The sequence below is a fragment of the Cyclopterus lumpus genome, chromosome 23 (assembly GCF_009769545.1).
Source record: "Cyclopterus lumpus isolate fCycLum1 chromosome 23, fCycLum1.pri, whole genome shotgun sequence".
Lineage (NCBI taxonomy): Eukaryota > Metazoa > Chordata > Actinopteri > Perciformes > Cyclopteridae > Cyclopterus > Cyclopterus lumpus.
This window is the reverse complement of record NC_046988.1, coordinates 8726178-8744185: the sequence shown is the minus strand read 5'-3', so window position 1 is coordinate 8744185 and position 18008 is coordinate 8726178. Positions and strand designations below refer to the sequence as shown.

Sequence of the window (18008 nt, the reverse complement as noted above, 5' to 3'; positions counted from 1 at the left end):
ATGTTACCTCATTTCAAGCTTTGGGACATTGTGGTAATTCATTGATTCACGCTGATGTCATACGGCAACATGACCGCTTGATATTGACTATTGACAGTACAATACAATTTTAGGACACTGTGATGGTTTATTGACGCCTATTCACATCGTTCCTTTTGGTGTTTGCGTGTCCCTGATGGTCTAGTGGTTAGGATTCGGCGCTCTCACCGCCGCGGCCCGGGTTCGATTCCCGGTCAGGGAATTCTTATTTGAAAGTTATGTGATGTTACCTCATTTCAAGCTTTGGGACATTGTGGTAATTCATTGATTCATGCTGATATCATACGGCAACATGACCGCTTGATATTGACAGTACAATACAATTTTAGGACACTGTGATGGTTTATTGACGCCTATTCACATCGTTCCTTTTGGTGTTTGCGTGTCCCTGATGGTCTAGTGGTTAGGATTCGGCGCTCTCACCGCCGCGGCCCGGGTTCGATTCCCGGTCAGGGAATGCTTATTTGAAAGTTATGTGATGTTACCTCATTTCAAGCTTTGGGACATTGTGGTAATTCATTGATTCACGCTGATGTCATACGGCAACATGACCGCTTGATATTGACTATTGACAGTACAATACAATTTTAGGACACTGTGATGGTTTATTGACGCCTATTCACATCGTTCCTTTTGGTGTTTGCGTGTCCCTGATGGTCTAGTGGTTAGGATTCGGCGCTCTCACCGCCGCGGCCTGGGTTCGATTCCCGGTCAGGGAATTCTTATTTGAAAGTTATGTGATGTTACCTCATTTCAAGCTTTGGGACATTGTGGTAATTCATTGATTCACGCTGATATCATACGGCAACATGACCGCTTGATATTGACTATTGACAGTACAATACAATTTTAGGACACTGTGATGGTTTATTGACGCCTATTCACATCGTTCCTTTTGGTGTTTGCGTGTCCCTGATGGTCTAGTGGTTAGGATTCGGCGCTCTCACCGCCGCGGCCCGTGTTCGATTCCCGGTCAGGGAATGCTTATTTGAAAGTTATGTGATGTTACCTCATTTCAAGCTTTGGGACATTGTGGTAATTCATTGATTCACGCTGATATCATACGGCAACATGACCGCTTGATATTGACAGTACAATACAATTTTAGGACACTGTGATGGTTTATTGACGCCTATTCACATCGTTCCTTTTGGTGTTTGCGTGTCCCTGATGGTCTAGTGGTTAGGATTCGGCGCTCTCACCGCCGCGGCCCGGGTTCGATTCCCGGTCAGGGAATGCTTATTTGAAAGTTATGTGATGTTACCTCATTTCAAGCTTTGGGACATTGTGGTAATTCATTGATTCACGCTGATGTCATACGGCAACATGACCGCTTGATATTGACTATTGACAGTACAATACAATTTTAGGACACTGTGATGGTTTATTGACGCCTATTCACATCGTTCCTTTTGGTGTTTGCGTGTCCCTGATGGTCTAGTGGTTAGGATTCGGCGCTCTCACCGCCGCGGCCCGGGTTCGATTCCCGGTCAGGGAATGCTTATTTGAAAGTTATGTGATGTTACCTCATTTCAAGCTTTGGGACATTGTGGTAATTCATTGATTCACGCTAATGTCATACGGCAACATGACCGCTTGATATTGACTATTGACAGTACAATACAATTTTAGGACACTGTGATGGTTTATTGACGCCTATTCACATCGTTCCTTTTGGTGTTTGCGTGTCCCTGATGGTCTAGTGGTTAGGATTCGGCGCTCTCACCGCCGCGGCCCGTGTTCGATTCCCGGTCAGGGAATGCTTATTTGAAAGTTATGTGATGTTACCTCATTTCAAGCTTTGGGACATTGTGGTAATTCATTGATTCACGCTGATATCATACGGCAACATGACCGCTTGATATTGACAGTACAATACAATTTTAGGACACTGTGATGGTTTATTGACGCCTATTCACATCGTTCCTTTTGGTGTTTGCGTGTCCCTGATGGTCTAGTGGTTAGGATTCGGCGCTCTCACCGCCGCGGCCCGGGTTCGATTCCCGGTCAGGGAATGCTTATTTGAAAGTTATGTGATGTTACCTCATTTCAAGCTTTGGGACATTGTTGTAATTCATTGATTCACGCTGATGTCATACGGCAACATGACCGCTTGATATTGACTATTGACAGTACAATACAATTTTAGGACACTGTGATGGTTTATTGACGCCTATTCACATCGTTCCTTTTGGTGTTTGCGTGTCCCTGATGGTCTAGTGGTTAGGATTCGGCGCTCTCACCGCCGCGGCCCGGGTTCGATTCCCGGTCAGGGAATTCTTATTTGAAAGTTATGTGATGTTACCTCATTTCAAGCTTTGGGACATTGTGGTAATTCATTGATTCATGCTGATATCATACGGCAACATGACCGCTTGATATTGACAGTACAATACAATTTTAGGACACTGTGATGGTTTATTGACGCCTATTCACATCGTTCCTTTTGGTGTTTGCGTGTCCCTGATGGTCTAGTGGTTAGGATTCGGCGCTCTCACCGCCGCGGCCAGGGTTCGATTCCCGGTCAGGGAATGCTTATTTGAAAGTTATGTGATGTTACCTCATTTCAAACTTTGGGACATTGTGGTAATTCATTGATTCACGCTGATGTCATACGGCAACATGACCGCTTGATATTGACTATTGACAGTACAATACAATTTTAGGACACTGTGATGGTTTATTGACGCCTATTCACATCGTTCCTTTTGGTGTTTGCGTGTCCCTGATGGTCTAGTGGTTAGGATTCGGCGCTCTCACCGCCGCGGCCCGGGTTCGATTCCCGGTCAGGGAATTCTTATTTGAAAGTTATGTGATGTTACCTCATTTCAAGCTTTGGGACATTGTGGTAATTCATTGATTCATGCTGATATCATACGGCAACATGACCGCTTGATATTGACAGTACAATACAATTTTAGGACACTGTGATGGTTTATTGACGCCTATTCACATCGTTCCTTTTGGTGTTTGCGTGTCCCTGATGGTCTAGTGGTTAGGATTCGGCGCTCTCACCGCCGCGGCCCGGGTTCGATTCCCGGTCAGGGAATGCTTATTTGAAAGTTATGTGATGTTAACTCATTTCAAGCTTTGGGACATTGTGGTAATTCATTGATTCACGCTGATGTCATACGGCAACATGACCGCTTGATATTGACTATTGACAGTACAATACAATTTTAGGACACTGTGATGGTTTATTGACGCCTATTCACATCGTTCCTTTTGGTGTTTGCGTGTCCCTGATGGTCTAGTGGTTAGGATTCGGCGCTCTCACCGCCGCGGCCCGGGTTCGATTCCCGGTCAGGGAATTCTTATTTGAAAGTTATGTGATGTTACCTCATTTCAAGCTTTGGGACATTGTGGTAATTCATTGATTCACGCTGATGTCATACGGCAACATGACCGCTTGATATTGACTATTGACAGTACAATACAATTTTAGGACACTGTGATGGTTTATTGACGCCTATTCACATCGTTCCTTTTGGTGTTTGCGTGTCCCTGATGGTCTAGTGGTTAGGATTCGGCGCTCTCACCGCCGCGGCCCGGGTTCGATTCCCGGTCAGGGAATGCTTATTTGAAAGTTATGTGATGTTACCTCATTTCAAGCTTTGGGACATTGTGGTAATTCATTGATTCACGCTGATGTCATACGGCAACATGACCGCTTGATATTGACTATTGACAGTACAATACAATTTTAGGACACTGTGATGGTTTATTGACGCCTATTCACATCGTTCCTTTTGGTGTTTGCGTGTCCCTGATGGTCTAGTGGTTAGGATTCGGCGCTCTCACTGCCGCGGCCCGGGTTCGATTCCCGGTCAGGGAATTCTTATTTGAAAGTTATGTGATGTTACCTCATTTCAAGCTTTGGGACATTGTGGTAATTCATTGATTCACGCTGATATCATACTGCAACATGACCGCTTGATATTGACTATTGACAGTACAATACAATTTTAGGACACTGTGATGGTTTATTGACGCCTATTCACATCGTTCCTTTTGGTGTTTGCGTGTCCCTGATGGTCTAGTGGTTAGGATTCGGCGCTCTCACCGCCGCGGCCCGGGTTCGATTCCCGGTCAGGGAATTCTTATTTGAAAGTTATGTGATGTTACCTCATTTCAAGCTTTGGGACATTGTGGTAATTCATTGATTCACGCTGATATCATACGGCAACATGACCGCTTGATATTGACTATTGACAGTACAATACAATTTTAGGACACTGTGATGGTTTATTGACGCCTATTCACATCGTTCCTTTTGGTGTTTGCGTGTCCCTGATGGTCTAGTGGTTAGGATTCGGCGCTCTCACCGCCGCGGCCCGGGTTCGATTCCCGGTCAGGGAATTCTTATTTGAAAGTTATGTGATGTTACCTCATTTCAAGCTTTGGGACATTGTGGTAATTCATTGATTCACGCTGATATCATACGGCAACATGACCGCTTGATATTGACAGTACAATACAATTTAAGGACACTGTGATGGTTTATTGACGCCTATTCACATCGTTCCTTTTGGTGTTTGCGTGTCCCTGATGGTCTAGTGGTTAGGATTCGGTGCTCTCACCGCCACGGCCCGGGTTCGATTCCCGGTCAGGGAATGCTTATTTGAAAGTTATGTGATGTTACCTCATTTCAAGCTTTGGGACATTGTGGTAATTCATTGATTCACGCTGATGTCATACGGCAACATGACCGCTTGATATTGACTATTGACAGTACAATACAATTTTAGGACACTGTGATGGTTTATTGACGCCTATTCACATCGTTCCTTTTGGTGTTTGCGTGTCCCTGATGGTCTAGTGGTTAGGATTCGGCGCTCTCACCGCCGCGGCCCGGGTTCGATTCCCGGTCAGGGAATTCTTATTTGAAAGTTATGTGATGTTACCTCATTTCAAGCTTTGGGACATTGTGGTAATTCATTGATTCATGCTGATATCATACGGCAACATGACCGCTTGATATTGACAGTACAATACAATTTTAGGACACTGTGATGGTTTATTGACGCCTATTCACATCGTTCCTTTTGGTGTTTGCGTGTCCCTGATGGTCTAGTGGTTAGGATTCGGCGCTCTCACCGCCGCGGCCCGGGTTCGATTCCCGGTCAGGGAATGCTTATTTGAAAGTTATGTGATGTTACCTCATTTCAAGCTTTGGGACATTGTGGTAATTCATTGATTCACGCTGATGTCATACGGCAACATGACCGCTTGATATTGACTATTGACAGTACAATACAATTTTAGGACACTGTGATGGTTTATTGACGCCTATTCACATCGTTCCTTTTGGTGTTTGCGTGTCCCTGATGGTCTAGTGGTTAGGATTCGGCGCTCTCACCGCCGCGGCCTGGGTTCGATTCCCGGTCAGGGAATTCTTATTTGAAAGTTATGTGATGTTACCTCATTTCAAGCTTTGGGACATTGTGGTAATTCATTGATTCACGCTGATATCATACGGCAACATGACCGCTTGATATTGACTATTGACAGTACAATACAATTTTAGGACACTGTGATGGTTTATTGACGCCTATTCACATCGTTCCTTTTGGTGTTTGCGTGTCCCTGATGGTCTAGTGGTTAGGATTCGGCGCTCTCACCGCCGCGGCCCGTGTTCGATTCCCGGTCAGGGAATGCTTATTTGAAAGTTATGTGATGTTACCTCATTTCAAGCTTTGGGACATTGTGGTAATTCATTGATTCACGCTGATATCATACGGCAACATGACCGCTTGATATTGACAGTACAATACAATTTTAGGACACTGTGATGGTTTATTGACGCCTATTCACATCGTTCCTTTTGGTGTTTGCGTGTCCCTGATGGTCTAGTGGTTAGGATTCGGCGCTCTCACCGCCGCGGCCCGGGTTCGATTCCCGGTCAGGGAATGCTTATTTGAAAGTTATGTGATGTTACCTCATTTCAAGCTTTGGGACATTGTGGTAATTCATTGATTCACGCTGATGTCATACGGCAACATGACCGCTTGATATTGACTATTGACAGTACAATACAATTTTAGGACACTGTGATGGTTTATTGACGCCTATTCACATCGTTCCTTTTGGTGTTTGCGTGTCCCTGATGGTCTAGTGGTTAGGATTCGGCGCTCTCACCGCCGCGGCCCGGGTTCGATTCCCGGTCAGGGAATTCTTATTTGAAAGTTATGTGATGTTACCTCATTTCAAGCTTTGGGACATTGTGGTAATTCATTGATTCACGCTGATATCATACGGCAACATGACCGCTTGATATTGACTATTGACAGTACAATACAATTTTAGGACACTGTGATGGTTTATTGACGCCTATTCACATCGTTCCTTTTGGTGTTTGCGTGTCCCTGATGGTCTAGTGGTTAGGATTCGGCGCTCTCACCGCCGCGGCCCGGGTTCGATTCCCGGTCAGGGAATTCTTATTTGAAAGTTATGTGATGTTACCTCATTTCAAGCTTTGGGACATTGTGGTAATTCATTGATTCACGCTGATATCATACGGCAACATGACCGCTTGATATTGACTATTGACAGTACAATACAATTTTAGGACACTGTGATGGTTTATTGACGCCTATTCACATCGTTCCTTTTGGTGTTTGCGTGTCCCTGATGGTCTAGTGGTTAGGATTCGGCGCTCTCACTGCCGCGGCCCGGGTTCGATTCCCGGTCAGGGAATTCTTATTTGAAAGTTATGTGATGTTACCTCATTTCAAGCTTTGGGACATTGTGGTAATTCATTGATTCACGCTGATATCATACTGCAACATGACCGCTTGATATTGACTATTGACAGAACAATACAATTTTAGGACACTGTGATGGTTTATTGACGCCTATTCACATCGTTCCTTTTGGTGTTTGCGTGTCCCTGATGGTCTAGTGGTTAGGATTCGGCGCTCTCACCGCCGCGGCCCGGGTTCGATTCCCGGTCAGGGAATTCTTATTTGAAAGTTATGTGATGTTACCTCATTTCAAGCTTTGGGACATTGTGGTAATTCATTGATTCACGCTGATATCATACGGCAACATGACCGCTTGATATTGACTATTGACAGTACAATACAATTTTAGGACACTGTGATGGTTTATTGACGCCTATTCACATCGTTCCTTTTGGTGTTTGCGTGTCCCTGATGGTCTAGTGGTTAGGATTCGGCGCTCTCACCGCCGCGGCCCGGGTTCGATTCCCGGTCAGGGAATTCTTATTTGAAAGTTATGTGATGTTACCTCATTTCAAGCTTTGGGACATTGTGGTAATTCATTGATTCACGCTGATATCATACGGCAACATGACCGCTTGATATTGACAGTACAATACAATTTAAGGACACTGTGATGGTTTATTGACGCCTATTCACATCGTTCCTTTTGGTGTTTGCGTGTCCCTGATGGTCTAGTGGTTAGGATTCGGTGCTCTCACCGCCACGGCCCGGGTTCGATTCCCGGTCAGGGAATGCTTATTTGAAAGTTATGTGATGTTACCTCATTTCAAGCTTTGGGACATTGTGGTAATTCATTGATTCACGCTGATGTCATACGGCAACATGACCGCTTGATATTGACTATTGACAGTACAATACAATTTTAGGACACTGTGATGGTTTATTGACGCCTATTCACATCGTTCCTTTTGGTGTTTGCGTGTCCCTGATGGTCTAGTGGTTAGGATTCGGCGCTCTTACCGCTGCGGCCCGGGTTCGATTCCCGGTCAGGGAATTCTTATTTGAAAGTTATGTGATGTTACCTCATTTCAAGCTTTGGGACATTGTGGTAATTCATTGATTCATGCTGATATCATACGGCAACATGACCGCTTGATATTGACAGTACAATACAATTTTAGGACACTGTGATGGTTTATTGACGCCTATTCACATCGTTCCTTTTGGTGTTTGCGTGTCCCTGATGGTCTAGTGATTAGGATTTGGCGCTCTCACCGCCGCGGCCCGGGTTCGATTCCCGGTCAGGGAATGCTTATTTGAAAGTTATGTGATGTTACCTCATTTCAAGCTTTGGGACATTGTGGTAATTCATTGATTCACGCTAATGTCATACGGCAACATGACCGCTTGATATTGACTATTGACAGTACAATACAATTTTAGGACACTGTGATGGTTTATTGACGCCTATTCACATCGTTCCTTTTGGTGTTTGCGTGTCCCTGATGGTCTAGTGGTTAGGATTCGGCGCTCTCACCGCCGCGGCCCGTGTTCGATTCCCGGTCAGGGAATGCTTATTTGAAAGTTATGTGATGTTACCTCATTTCAAGCTTTGGGACATTGTGGTAATTCATTGATTCACGCTGATATCATACGGCAACATGACCGCTTGATATTGACAGTACAATACAATTTTAGGACACTGTGATGGTTTATTGACGCCTATTCACATCGTTCCTTTTGGTGTTTGCGTGTCCCTGATGGTCTAGTGGTTAGGATTCGGCGCTCTCACCGCCGCGGCCCGGGTTCGATTCCCGGTCAGGGAATGCTTATTTGAAAGTTATGTGATGTTACCTCATTTCAAGCTTTGGGACATTGTTGTAATTCATTGATTCACGCTGATGTCATACGGCAACATGACCGCTTGATATTGACTATTGACAGTACAATACAATTTTAGGACACTGTGATGGTTTATTGACGCCTATTCACATCGTTCCTTTTGGTGTTTGCGTGTCCCTGATGGTCTAGTGGTTAGGATTCGGCGCTCTCACCGCCGCGGCCCGGGTTCGATTCCCGGTCAGGGAATTCTTATTTGAAAGTTATGTGATGTTACCTCATTTCAAGCTTTGGGACATTGTGGTAATTCATTGATTCATGCTGATATCATACGGCAACATGACCGCTTGATATTGACAGTACAATACAATTTTAGGACACTGTGATGGTTTATTGACGCCTATTCACATCGTTCCTTTTGGTGTTTGCGTGTCCCTGATGGTCTAGTGGTTAGGATTCGGCGCTCTCACCGCCGCGGCCAGGGTTCGATTCCCGGTCAGGGAATGCTTATTTGAAAGTTATGTGATGTTACCTCATTTCAAACTTTGGGACATTGTGGTAATTCATTGATTCACGCTGATGTCATACGGCAACATGACCGCTTGATATTGACTATTGACAGTACAATACAATTTTAGGACACTGTGATGGTTTATTGACGCCTATTCACATCGTTCCTTTTGGTGTTTGCGTGTCCCTGATGGTCTAGTGGTTAGGATTCGGCGCTCTCACCGCCGCGGCCCGGGTTCGATTCCCGGTCAGGGAATTCTTATTTGAAAGTTATGTGATGTTACCTCATTTCAAGCTTTGGGACATTGTGGTAATTCATTGATTCATGCTGATATCATACGGCAACATGACCGCTTGATATTGACAGTACAATACAATTTTAGGACACTGTGATGGTTTATTGACGCCTATTCACATCGTTCCTTTTGGTGTTTGCGTGTCCCTGATGGTCTAGTGGTTAGGATTCGGCGCTCTCACCGCCGCGGCCCGGGTTCGATTCCCGGTCAGGGAATGCTTATTTGAAAGTTATGTGATGTTACCTCATTTCAAGCTTTGGGACATTGTGGTAATTCATTGATTCACGCTGATGTCATACGGCAACATGACCGCTTGATATTGACTATTGACAGTACAATACAATTTTAGGACACTGTGATGGTTTATTGACGCCTATTCACATCGTTCCTTTTGGTGTTTGCGTGTCCCTGATGGTCTAGTGGTTAGGATTCGGCGCTCTCACCGCCGCGGCCCGGGTTCGATTCCCGGTCAGGGAATGCTTATTTGAAAGTTATGTGATGTTACCTCATTTCAAGCTTTGGGACATTGTGGTAATTCATTGATTCACGCTGATGTCATACGGCAACATGACCGCTTGATATTGACTATTGACAGTACAATACAATTTTAGGACACTGTGATGGTTTATTGACGCCTATTCACATCGTTCCTTTTGGTGTTTGCGTGTCCCTGATGGTCTAGTGGTTAGGATTCGGCGCTCTCACCGCCGCGGCCCGGGTTCGATTCCCGGTCAGGGAATGCTTATTTGAAAGTTATGTGATGTTACCTCATTTCAAGCTTTGGGACATTGTGGTAATTCATTGATTCACGCTGATGTCATACGGCAACATGACCGCTTGATATTGACTATTGACAGTACAATACAATTTTAGGACACTGTGATGGTTTATTGACGCCTATTCACATCGTTCCTTTTGGTGTTTGCGTGTCCCTGATGGTCTAGTGGTTAGGATTCGGCGCTCTCACTGCCGCGGCCCGGGTTCGATTCCCGGTCAGGGAATTCTTATTTGAAAGTTATGTGATGTTACCTCATTTCAAGCTTTGGGACATTGTGGTAATTCATTGATTCACGCTGATATCATACTGCAACATGACCGCTTGATATTGACTATTGACAGTACAATACAATTTTAGGACACTGTGATGGTTTATTGACGCCTATTCACATCGTTCCTTTTGGTGTTTGCGTGTCCCTGATGGTCTAGTGGTTAGGATTCGGCGCTCTCACCGCCGCGGCCCGGGTTCGATTCCCGGTCAGGGAATTCTTATTTGAAAGTTATGTGATGTTACCTCATTTCAAGCTTTGGGACATTGTGGTAATTCATTGATTCACGCTGATATCATACGGCAACATGACCGCTTGATATTGACTATTGACAGTACAATACAATTTTAGGACACTGTGATGGTTTATTGACGCCTATTCACATCGTTCCTTTTGGTGTTTGCGTGTCCCTGATGGTCTAGTGGTTAGGATTCGGCGCTCTCACCGCCGCGGCCCGGGTTCGATTCCCGGTCAGGGAATGCTTATTTGAAAGTTATGTGATGTTACCTCATTTCAAGCTTTGGGACATTGTGGTAATTCATTGATTCACGCTGATGTCATACGGCAACATGACCGCTTGATATTGACTATTGACAGTACAATACAATTTTAGGACACTGTGATGGTTTATTGACGCCTATTCACATCGTTCCTTTTGGTGTTTGCGTGTCCCTGATGGTCTAGTGGTTAGGATTCGGCGCTCTCACCGCCGCGGCCCGGGTTCGATTCCCGGTCAGGGAATGCTTATTTGAAAGTTATGTGATGTTACCTCATTTCAAGCTTTGGGACATTGTGGTAATTCATTGATTCACGCTGATGTCATACGGCAACATGACCGCTTGATATTGACTATTGACAGTACAATACAATTTTAGGACACTGTGATGGTTTATTGACGCCTATTCACATCGTTCCTTTTGGTGTTTGCGTGTCCCTGATGGTCTAGTGGTTAGGATTCGGCGCTCTCACCGCCGCGGCCCGGGTTCGATTCCCGGTCAGGGAATGCTTATTTGAAAGTTATGTGATGTTACCTCATTTCAAGCTTTGGGACATTGTGGTAATTCATTGATTCACGCTGATGTCATACGGCAACATGACCGCTTGATATTGACTATTGACAGTACAATACAATTTTAGGACACTGTGATGGTTTATTGACGCCTATTCACATCGTTCCTTTTGGTGTTTGCGTGTCCCTGATGGTCTAGTGGTTAGGATTCGGTGCTCTCACCGCCACGGCCCGGGTTCGATTCCCGGTCAGGGAATGCTTATTTGAAAGTTATGTGATGTTACCTCATTTCAAGCTTTGGGACATTGTGGTAATTCATTGATTCACGCTGATGTCATACGGCAACATGACCGCTTGATATTGACTATTGACAGTACAATACAATTTTAGGACACTGTGATGGTTTATTGACGCCTATTCACATCGTTCCTTTTGGTGTTTGCGTGTCCCTGATGGTCTAGTGGTTAGGATTCGGCGCTCTCACCGCCGCGGCCCGGGTTCGATTCCCGGTCAGGGAATTCTTATTTGAAAGTTATGTGATGTTACCTCATTTCAAGCTTTGGGACATTGTGGTAATTCATTGATTCATGCTGATATCATACGGCAACATGACCGCTTGATATTGACAGTACAATACAATTTTAGGACACTGTGATGGTTTATTGACGCCTATTCACATCGTTCCTTTTGGTGTTTGCGTGTCCCTGATGGTCTAGTGGTTAGGATTCGGCGCTCTCACCGCCGCGGCCCGGGTTCGATTCCCGGTCAGGGAATGCTTATTTGAAAGTTATGTGATGTTACCTCATTTCAAGCTTTGGGACATTGTGGTAATTCATTGATTCACGCTGATGTCATACGGCAACATGACCGCTTGATATTGACTATTGACAGTACAATACAATTTTAGGACACTGTGATGGTTTATTGACGCCTATTCACATCGTTCCTTTTGGTGTTTGCGTGTCCCTGATGGTCTAGTGGTTAGGATTCGGCGCTCTCACCGCCGCGGCCTGGGTTCGATTCCCGGTCAGGGAATTCTTATTTGAAAGTTATGTGATGTTACCTCATTTCAAGCTTTGGGACATTGTGGTAATTCATTGATTCACGCTGATATCATACGGCAACATGACCGCTTGATATTGACTATTGACAGTACAATACAATTTTAGGACACTGTGATGGTTTATTGACGCCTATTCACATCGTTCCTTTTGGTGTTTACGTGTCCCTGATGGTCTAGTGGTTAGGATTCGGCGCTCTCACCGCCGCGGCCCGTGTTCGATTCCCGGTCAGGGAATGCTTATTTGAAAGTTATGTGATGTTACCTCATTTCAAGCTTTGGGACATTGTGGTAATTCATTGATTCACGCTGATATCATACGGCAACATGACCGCTTGATATTGACAGTACAATACAATTTTAGGACACTGTGATGGTTTATTGACGCCTATTCACATCGTTCCTTTTGGTGTTTGCGTGTCCCTGATGGTCTAGTGGTTAGGATTCGGCGCTCTCACCGCCGCGGCCAGGGTTCGATTCCCGGTCAGGGAATGCTTATTTGAAAGTTATGTGATGTTACCTAATTTCAAGCTTTGGGACATTGTGGTAATTCATTGATTCACGCTGATGTCATACGGCAACATGACCGCTTGATATTGACTATTGACAGTACAATACAATTTTAGGACACTGTGATGGTTTATTGACGCCTATTCACATCGTTCCTTTTGGTGTTTGCGTGTCCCTGATGGTCTAGTGGTTAGGATTCGGCGCTCTCACCGCCGCGGCCTGGGTTCGATTCCCGGTCAGGGAATTCTTATTTGAAAGTTATGTGATGTTACCTCATTTCAAGCTTTGGGACATTGTGGTAATTCATTGATTCACGCTGATATCATACGGCAACATGACCGCTTGATATTGACTATTGACAGTACAATACAATTTTAGGACACTGTGATGGTTTATTGACGCCTATTCACATCGTTCCTTTTGGTGTTTACGTGTCCCTGATGGTCTAGTGGTTAGGATTCGGCGCTCTCACCGCCGCGGCCCGTGTTCGATTCCCGGTCAGGGAATGCTTATTTGAAAGTTATGTGATGTTACCTCATTTCAAGCTTTGGGACATTGTGGTAATTCATTGATTCACGCTGATATCATACGGCAACATGACCGCTTGATATTGACAGTACAATACAATTTTAGGACACTGTGATGGTTTATTGACGCCTATTCACATCGTTCCTTTTGGTGTTTGCGTGTCCCTGATGGTCTAGTGGTTAGGATTCGGCGCTCTCACCGCCGCGGCCCGGGTTCGATTCCCGGTCAGGGAATGCTTATTTGAAAGTTATGTGATGTTACCTCATTTCAAGCTTTGGGACATTGTGGTAATTCATTGATTCACGCTGATGTCATACGGCAACATGACCGCTTGATATTGACTATTGACAGTACAATACAATTTTAGGACACTGTGATGGTTTATTGACGCCTATTCACATCGTTCCTTTTGGTGTTTGCGTGTCCCTGATGGTCTAGTGGTTAGGATTCGGCGCTCTCACCGCCGCGGCCCGGGTTCGATTCCCGGTCAGGGAATGCTTATTTGAAAGTTATGTGATGTTACCTCATTTCAAGCTTTGGGACATTGTGGTAATTCATTGATTCACGCTGATGTCATACGGCAACATGACCGCTTGATATTGACTATTGACAGTACAATACAATTTTAGGACACTGTGATGGTTTATTGACGCCTATTCACATCGTTCCTTTTGGTGTTTGCGTGTCCCTGATGGTCTAGTGGTTAGGATTCGGCGCTCTCACCGCCGCGGCCCGGGTTCGATTCCCGGTCAGGGAATGCTTATTTGAAAGTTATGTGATGTTAACTCATTTCAAGCTTTGGGACATTGTGTTAATTCATTGATTCACGCTGATGTCATACGGCAACATGACCGCTTGATATTGACTATTGACAGTACAATACAATTTTAGGACACTGTGATGGTTTATTGACGCCTATTCACATCGTTCCTTTTGGTGTTTGCGTGTCCCTGATGGTCTAGTGGTTAGGATTCGGCGCTCTCACCGCCGCGGCCCGGGTTCGATTCCCGGTCAGGGAATGCTTATTTGAAAGTTATGTGATGTTACCTCATTTCAAGCTTTGGGACATTGTGGTAATTCATTGATTCACGCTGATGTCATACGGCAACATGACCGCTTGATATTGACTATTGACAGTACAATACAATTTTAGGACACTGTGATGGTTTATTGACGCCTATTCACATCGTTCCTTTTGGTGTTTGCGTGTCCCTGATGGTCTAGTGGTTAGGATTCGGCGCTCTCACCGCCGCGGCCCGGGTTCGATTCCCGGTCAGGGAATTCTTATTTGAAAGTTATGTGATGTTACCTCATTTCAAGCTTTGGGACATTGTGGTAATTCATTGATTCATGCTAATGTCATACGGCAACATGACCGCTTGATATTGACTATTCTCACCGCCGCGGCCCGGGTTCGATTCCCGGTCAGGGAATTCTTATTTGAAAGTTATGTGATGTTACCTCATTTCAAGCTTTGGGACATTGTGGTAATTCATTGATTCACGCTGATGTCATACGGCAACATGACCGCTTGATATTGACTATTGACAGTACAATACAATTTTAGGACACTGTGATGGTTTATTGACGCCTATTCACATCGTTCCTTTTGGTGTTTGCGTGTCCCTGATGGTCTAGTGGTTAGGATTCGGCGCTCTCACCGCCGCGGCCCGGGTTCGATTCCCGGTCAGGGAATGCTTATTTGAAAGTTATGTGATGTTACCTCATTTCAAGCTTTGGGACATTGTGGTAATTCATTGATTCACGCTGATATCATACGGCAACATGACCGCTTGATATTGACAGTACAATACAATTTTAGGACACTGTGATGGTTTATTGACGCCTATTCACATCGTTCCTTTTGGTGTTTGCGTGTCCCTGATGGTCTAGTGGTTAGGATTCGGCGCTCTCACCGCCGCGGCCCGGGTTCGATTCCCGGTCAGGGAATGCTTATTTGAAAGTTATGTGATGTTACCTCATTTCAAGCTTTGGGACATTGTGGTAATTCATTGATTCACGCTGATATCATACGGCAACATGACCGCTTGATATTGACAGTACAATACAATTTTAGGACACTGTGATGGTTTATTGACGCCTATTCACATCGTTCCTTTTGGTGTTTGCGTGTCCCTGATGGTCTAGTGGTTAGGATTCGGCGCTCTCACCGCCGCGGCCCGGGTTCGATTCCCGGTCAGGGAATGCTTATTTGAAAGTTATGTGATGTTACCTCATTTCAAGCTTTGGGACATTGTGGTAATTCATTGATTCACGCTGATGTCATACGGCAACATGACCGCTTGATATTGACTATTGACAGTACAATACAATTTTAGGACACTGTGATGGTTTATTGACGCCTATTCACATCGTTCCTTTTGGTGTTTGCGTGTCCCTGATGGTCTAGTGGTTAGGATTCGGCGCTCTCACCGCCGCGGCCCGGGTTCGATTCCCGGTCAGGGAATTCTTATTTGAAAGTTATGTGATGTTACCTCATTTCAAGCTTTGGGACATTGTGGTAATTCATTGATTCATGCTAATGTCATACGGCAACATGACCGCTTGATATTGACTATTCTCACCGCCGCGGCCCGGGTTCGATTCCCGGTCAGGGAATTCTTATTTGAAAGTTATGTGATGTTACCTCATTTCAAGCTTTGGGACATTGTGGTAATTCATTGATTCACGCTGATGTCATACGGCAACATGACCGCTTGATATTGACTATTGACAGTACAATACAATTTTAGGACACTGTGATGGTTTATTGACGCCTATTCACATCGTTCCTTTTGGTGTTTGCGTGTCCCTGATGGTCTAGTGGTTAGGATTCGGCGCTCTCACCGCCGCGGCCCGGATTCGATTCCCGGTCAGGGAATGCTTATTTGAAAGTTATGTGATGTTACCTCATTTCAAGCTTTGGGACATTGTGGTAATTCATTGATTCACGCTGATGTCATACGGCAACATGACCGCTTGATATTGACTATTGACAGTACAATACAATTTTAGGACACTGTGATGGTTTATTGACGCCTATTCACATCGTTCCTTTTGGTGTTTGCGTGTCCCTGATGGTCTAGTGGTTAGGATTCGGCGCTCTCACCGCCGCGGCCCGGGTTCGATTCCCGGTCAGGGAATTCTTATTTGAAAGTTATGTGATGTTACCTCATTTCAAGCTTTGGGACATTGTGGTAATTCATTGATTCACGCTGATATCATACGGCAACATGACCGCTTGATATTGACTATTGACAGTACAATACAATTTTAGGACACTGTGATGGTTTATTGACGCCTATTCACATCGTTCCTTTTGGTGTTTGCGTGTCCCTGATGGTCTAGTGGTTAGGATTCGGCGCTCTCACCGCCGCGGCCCGTGTTCGATTCCCGGTCAGGGAATGCTTATTTGAAAGTTATGTGATGTTACCTCATTTCAAGCTTTGGGACATTGTGGTAATTCATTGATTCACGCTGATATCATACGGCAACATGACCGCTTGATATTGACAGTACAATACAATTTTAGGACACTGTGATGGTTTATTGACGCCTATTCACATCGTTCCTTTTGGTGTTTGCGTGTCCCTGATGGTCTAGTGGTTAGGATTCGGCGCTCTCACCGCCGCGGCCCGGGTTCGATTCCCGGTCAGGGAATGCTTATTTGAAAGTTATGTGATGTTACCTCATTTCAAGCTTTGGGACATTGTGGTAATTCATTGATTCACGCTGATGTCATACGGCAACATGACCGCTTGATATTGACTATTGACAGTACAATACAATTTTAGGACACTGTGATGGTTTATTGACGCCTATTCACATCGTTCCTTTTGGTGTTTGCGTGTCCCTGATGGTCTAGTGGTTAGGATTCGGCGCTCTCACCGCCGCGGCCCGGGTTCGATTCCCGGTCAGGGAATGCTTATTTGAAAGTTATGTGATGTTACCTCATTTCAAGCTTTGGGACATTGTGGTAATTCATTGATTCACGCTGATGTCATACGGCAACATGACCGCTTGATATTGACTATTGACAGTACAATACAATTTTAGGACACTGTGATGGTTTATTGACGCCTATTCACATCGTTCCTTTTGGTGTTTGCGTGTCCCTGATGGTCTAGTGGTTAGGATTCGGCGCTCTCACCGCCGCGGCCCGGGTTCGATTCCCGGTCAGGGAATGCTTATTTGAAAGTTATGTGATGTTACCTCATTTCAAGCTTTGGGACATTGTGGTAATTCATTGATTCACGCTGATGTCATACGGCAACATGACCGCTTGATATTGACTATTGACAGTACAATACAATTTTAGGACACTGTGATGGTTTATTGACGCCTATTCACATCGTTCCTTTTGGTGTTTGCGTGTCCCTGATGGTCTAGTGGTTAGGATTCGGCGCTCTCACCGCCGCGGCCCGGGTTCGATTCCCGGTCAGGGAATGCTTATTTGAAAGTTATGTGATGTTACCTCATTTCAAGCTT

The 18008-nt window shown here is 44.9% G+C and overlaps 46 non-coding genes across 46 annotated transcripts; all 46 read left to right on the top strand.

Moving 5' to 3' along the window:
- The first annotated feature begins 169 nt into the window (after positions 1–169).
- Positions 170–241, top strand: trnae-cuc. Its single transcript has one exon. It is a non-coding gene; the product is annotated as a tRNA-Glu (tRNA).
- Positions 242–424: 183 nt separating this feature from the next.
- Positions 425–496, top strand: trnae-cuc. The gene has a single exon. It is a non-coding gene; the product is annotated as a tRNA-Glu (tRNA).
- Positions 497–1203: 707 nt separating this feature from the next.
- trnae-cuc lies at positions 1204–1275 on the top strand. Its single transcript has one exon. It is a non-coding gene; the product is annotated as a tRNA-Glu (tRNA).
- A 190-nt stretch (positions 1276–1465) lies between these two features.
- Positions 1466–1537, top strand: trnae-cuc. Its single transcript has one exon. It is a non-coding gene; the product is annotated as a tRNA-Glu (tRNA).
- Positions 1538–1982: 445 nt separating this feature from the next.
- trnae-cuc lies at positions 1983–2054 on the top strand. The gene has a single exon. It is a non-coding gene; the product is annotated as a tRNA-Glu (tRNA).
- Positions 2055–2244: 190 nt separating this feature from the next.
- On the top strand, positions 2245–2316 carry trnae-cuc. Its single transcript has one exon. It is a non-coding gene; the product is annotated as a tRNA-Glu (tRNA).
- Positions 2317–2761: 445 nt separating this feature from the next.
- Positions 2762–2833, top strand: trnae-cuc. Its single transcript has one exon. It is a non-coding gene; the product is annotated as a tRNA-Glu (tRNA).
- A 183-nt stretch (positions 2834–3016) lies between these two features.
- trnae-cuc lies at positions 3017–3088 on the top strand. Its single transcript has one exon. It is a non-coding gene; the product is annotated as a tRNA-Glu (tRNA).
- A 190-nt stretch (positions 3089–3278) lies between these two features.
- Positions 3279–3350, top strand: trnae-cuc. The gene has a single exon. It is a non-coding gene; the product is annotated as a tRNA-Glu (tRNA).
- Positions 3351–3540: 190 nt separating this feature from the next.
- trnae-cuc lies at positions 3541–3612 on the top strand. The gene has a single exon. It is a non-coding gene; the product is annotated as a tRNA-Glu (tRNA).
- Positions 3613–4064: 452 nt separating this feature from the next.
- On the top strand, positions 4065–4136 carry trnae-cuc. Its single transcript has one exon. It is a non-coding gene; the product is annotated as a tRNA-Glu (tRNA).
- Positions 4137–4326: 190 nt separating this feature from the next.
- trnae-cuc lies at positions 4327–4398 on the top strand. Its single transcript has one exon. It is a non-coding gene; the product is annotated as a tRNA-Glu (tRNA).
- Positions 4399–4843: 445 nt separating this feature from the next.
- trnae-cuc lies at positions 4844–4915 on the top strand. The gene has a single exon. It is a non-coding gene; the product is annotated as a tRNA-Glu (tRNA).
- A 183-nt stretch (positions 4916–5098) lies between these two features.
- trnae-cuc lies at positions 5099–5170 on the top strand. The gene has a single exon. It is a non-coding gene; the product is annotated as a tRNA-Glu (tRNA).
- Positions 5171–5877: 707 nt separating this feature from the next.
- trnae-cuc lies at positions 5878–5949 on the top strand. The gene has a single exon. It is a non-coding gene; the product is annotated as a tRNA-Glu (tRNA).
- A 190-nt stretch (positions 5950–6139) lies between these two features.
- trnae-cuc lies at positions 6140–6211 on the top strand. Its single transcript has one exon. It is a non-coding gene; the product is annotated as a tRNA-Glu (tRNA).
- Positions 6212–6401: 190 nt separating this feature from the next.
- Positions 6402–6473, top strand: trnae-cuc. Its single transcript has one exon. It is a non-coding gene; the product is annotated as a tRNA-Glu (tRNA).
- A 452-nt stretch (positions 6474–6925) lies between these two features.
- Positions 6926–6997, top strand: trnae-cuc. The gene has a single exon. It is a non-coding gene; the product is annotated as a tRNA-Glu (tRNA).
- Positions 6998–7187: 190 nt separating this feature from the next.
- Positions 7188–7259, top strand: trnae-cuc. The gene has a single exon. It is a non-coding gene; the product is annotated as a tRNA-Glu (tRNA).
- A 445-nt stretch (positions 7260–7704) lies between these two features.
- Positions 7705–7776, top strand: trnak-cuu. Its single transcript has one exon. It is a non-coding gene; the product is annotated as a tRNA-Lys (tRNA).
- Positions 7777–8476: 700 nt separating this feature from the next.
- On the top strand, positions 8477–8548 carry trnae-cuc. The gene has a single exon. It is a non-coding gene; the product is annotated as a tRNA-Glu (tRNA).
- A 190-nt stretch (positions 8549–8738) lies between these two features.
- Positions 8739–8810, top strand: trnae-cuc. Its single transcript has one exon. It is a non-coding gene; the product is annotated as a tRNA-Glu (tRNA).
- A 445-nt stretch (positions 8811–9255) lies between these two features.
- Positions 9256–9327, top strand: trnae-cuc. Its single transcript has one exon. It is a non-coding gene; the product is annotated as a tRNA-Glu (tRNA).
- Positions 9328–9510: 183 nt separating this feature from the next.
- Positions 9511–9582, top strand: trnae-cuc. The gene has a single exon. It is a non-coding gene; the product is annotated as a tRNA-Glu (tRNA).
- A 190-nt stretch (positions 9583–9772) lies between these two features.
- trnae-cuc lies at positions 9773–9844 on the top strand. The gene has a single exon. It is a non-coding gene; the product is annotated as a tRNA-Glu (tRNA).
- Positions 9845–10034: 190 nt separating this feature from the next.
- Positions 10035–10106, top strand: trnae-cuc. Its single transcript has one exon. It is a non-coding gene; the product is annotated as a tRNA-Glu (tRNA).
- A 452-nt stretch (positions 10107–10558) lies between these two features.
- Positions 10559–10630, top strand: trnae-cuc. Its single transcript has one exon. It is a non-coding gene; the product is annotated as a tRNA-Glu (tRNA).
- A 190-nt stretch (positions 10631–10820) lies between these two features.
- trnae-cuc lies at positions 10821–10892 on the top strand. Its single transcript has one exon. It is a non-coding gene; the product is annotated as a tRNA-Glu (tRNA).
- A 190-nt stretch (positions 10893–11082) lies between these two features.
- trnae-cuc lies at positions 11083–11154 on the top strand. The gene has a single exon. It is a non-coding gene; the product is annotated as a tRNA-Glu (tRNA).
- A 190-nt stretch (positions 11155–11344) lies between these two features.
- Positions 11345–11416, top strand: trnae-cuc. The gene has a single exon. It is a non-coding gene; the product is annotated as a tRNA-Glu (tRNA).
- Positions 11417–11868: 452 nt separating this feature from the next.
- trnae-cuc lies at positions 11869–11940 on the top strand. The gene has a single exon. It is a non-coding gene; the product is annotated as a tRNA-Glu (tRNA).
- Positions 11941–12123: 183 nt separating this feature from the next.
- trnae-cuc lies at positions 12124–12195 on the top strand. The gene has a single exon. It is a non-coding gene; the product is annotated as a tRNA-Glu (tRNA).
- A 1486-nt stretch (positions 12196–13681) lies between these two features.
- On the top strand, positions 13682–13753 carry trnae-cuc. The gene has a single exon. It is a non-coding gene; the product is annotated as a tRNA-Glu (tRNA).
- Positions 13754–13943: 190 nt separating this feature from the next.
- trnae-cuc lies at positions 13944–14015 on the top strand. Its single transcript has one exon. It is a non-coding gene; the product is annotated as a tRNA-Glu (tRNA).
- A 190-nt stretch (positions 14016–14205) lies between these two features.
- trnae-cuc lies at positions 14206–14277 on the top strand. Its single transcript has one exon. It is a non-coding gene; the product is annotated as a tRNA-Glu (tRNA).
- Positions 14278–14467: 190 nt separating this feature from the next.
- On the top strand, positions 14468–14539 carry trnae-cuc. The gene has a single exon. It is a non-coding gene; the product is annotated as a tRNA-Glu (tRNA).
- Positions 14540–14729: 190 nt separating this feature from the next.
- On the top strand, positions 14730–14801 carry trnae-cuc. The gene has a single exon. It is a non-coding gene; the product is annotated as a tRNA-Glu (tRNA).
- Positions 14802–15143: 342 nt separating this feature from the next.
- Positions 15144–15215, top strand: trnae-cuc. Its single transcript has one exon. It is a non-coding gene; the product is annotated as a tRNA-Glu (tRNA).
- A 183-nt stretch (positions 15216–15398) lies between these two features.
- Positions 15399–15470, top strand: trnae-cuc. Its single transcript has one exon. It is a non-coding gene; the product is annotated as a tRNA-Glu (tRNA).
- Positions 15471–15653: 183 nt separating this feature from the next.
- On the top strand, positions 15654–15725 carry trnae-cuc. Its single transcript has one exon. It is a non-coding gene; the product is annotated as a tRNA-Glu (tRNA).
- Positions 15726–15915: 190 nt separating this feature from the next.
- trnae-cuc lies at positions 15916–15987 on the top strand. The gene has a single exon. It is a non-coding gene; the product is annotated as a tRNA-Glu (tRNA).
- A 604-nt stretch (positions 15988–16591) lies between these two features.
- trnae-cuc lies at positions 16592–16663 on the top strand. The gene has a single exon. It is a non-coding gene; the product is annotated as a tRNA-Glu (tRNA).
- A 445-nt stretch (positions 16664–17108) lies between these two features.
- On the top strand, positions 17109–17180 carry trnae-cuc. The gene has a single exon. It is a non-coding gene; the product is annotated as a tRNA-Glu (tRNA).
- A 190-nt stretch (positions 17181–17370) lies between these two features.
- trnae-cuc lies at positions 17371–17442 on the top strand. The gene has a single exon. It is a non-coding gene; the product is annotated as a tRNA-Glu (tRNA).
- Positions 17443–17632: 190 nt separating this feature from the next.
- Positions 17633–17704, top strand: trnae-cuc. Its single transcript has one exon. It is a non-coding gene; the product is annotated as a tRNA-Glu (tRNA).
- Positions 17705–17894: 190 nt separating this feature from the next.
- trnae-cuc lies at positions 17895–17966 on the top strand. Its single transcript has one exon. It is a non-coding gene; the product is annotated as a tRNA-Glu (tRNA).
- The last annotated feature ends 42 nt before the right edge of the window (positions 17967–18008 follow it).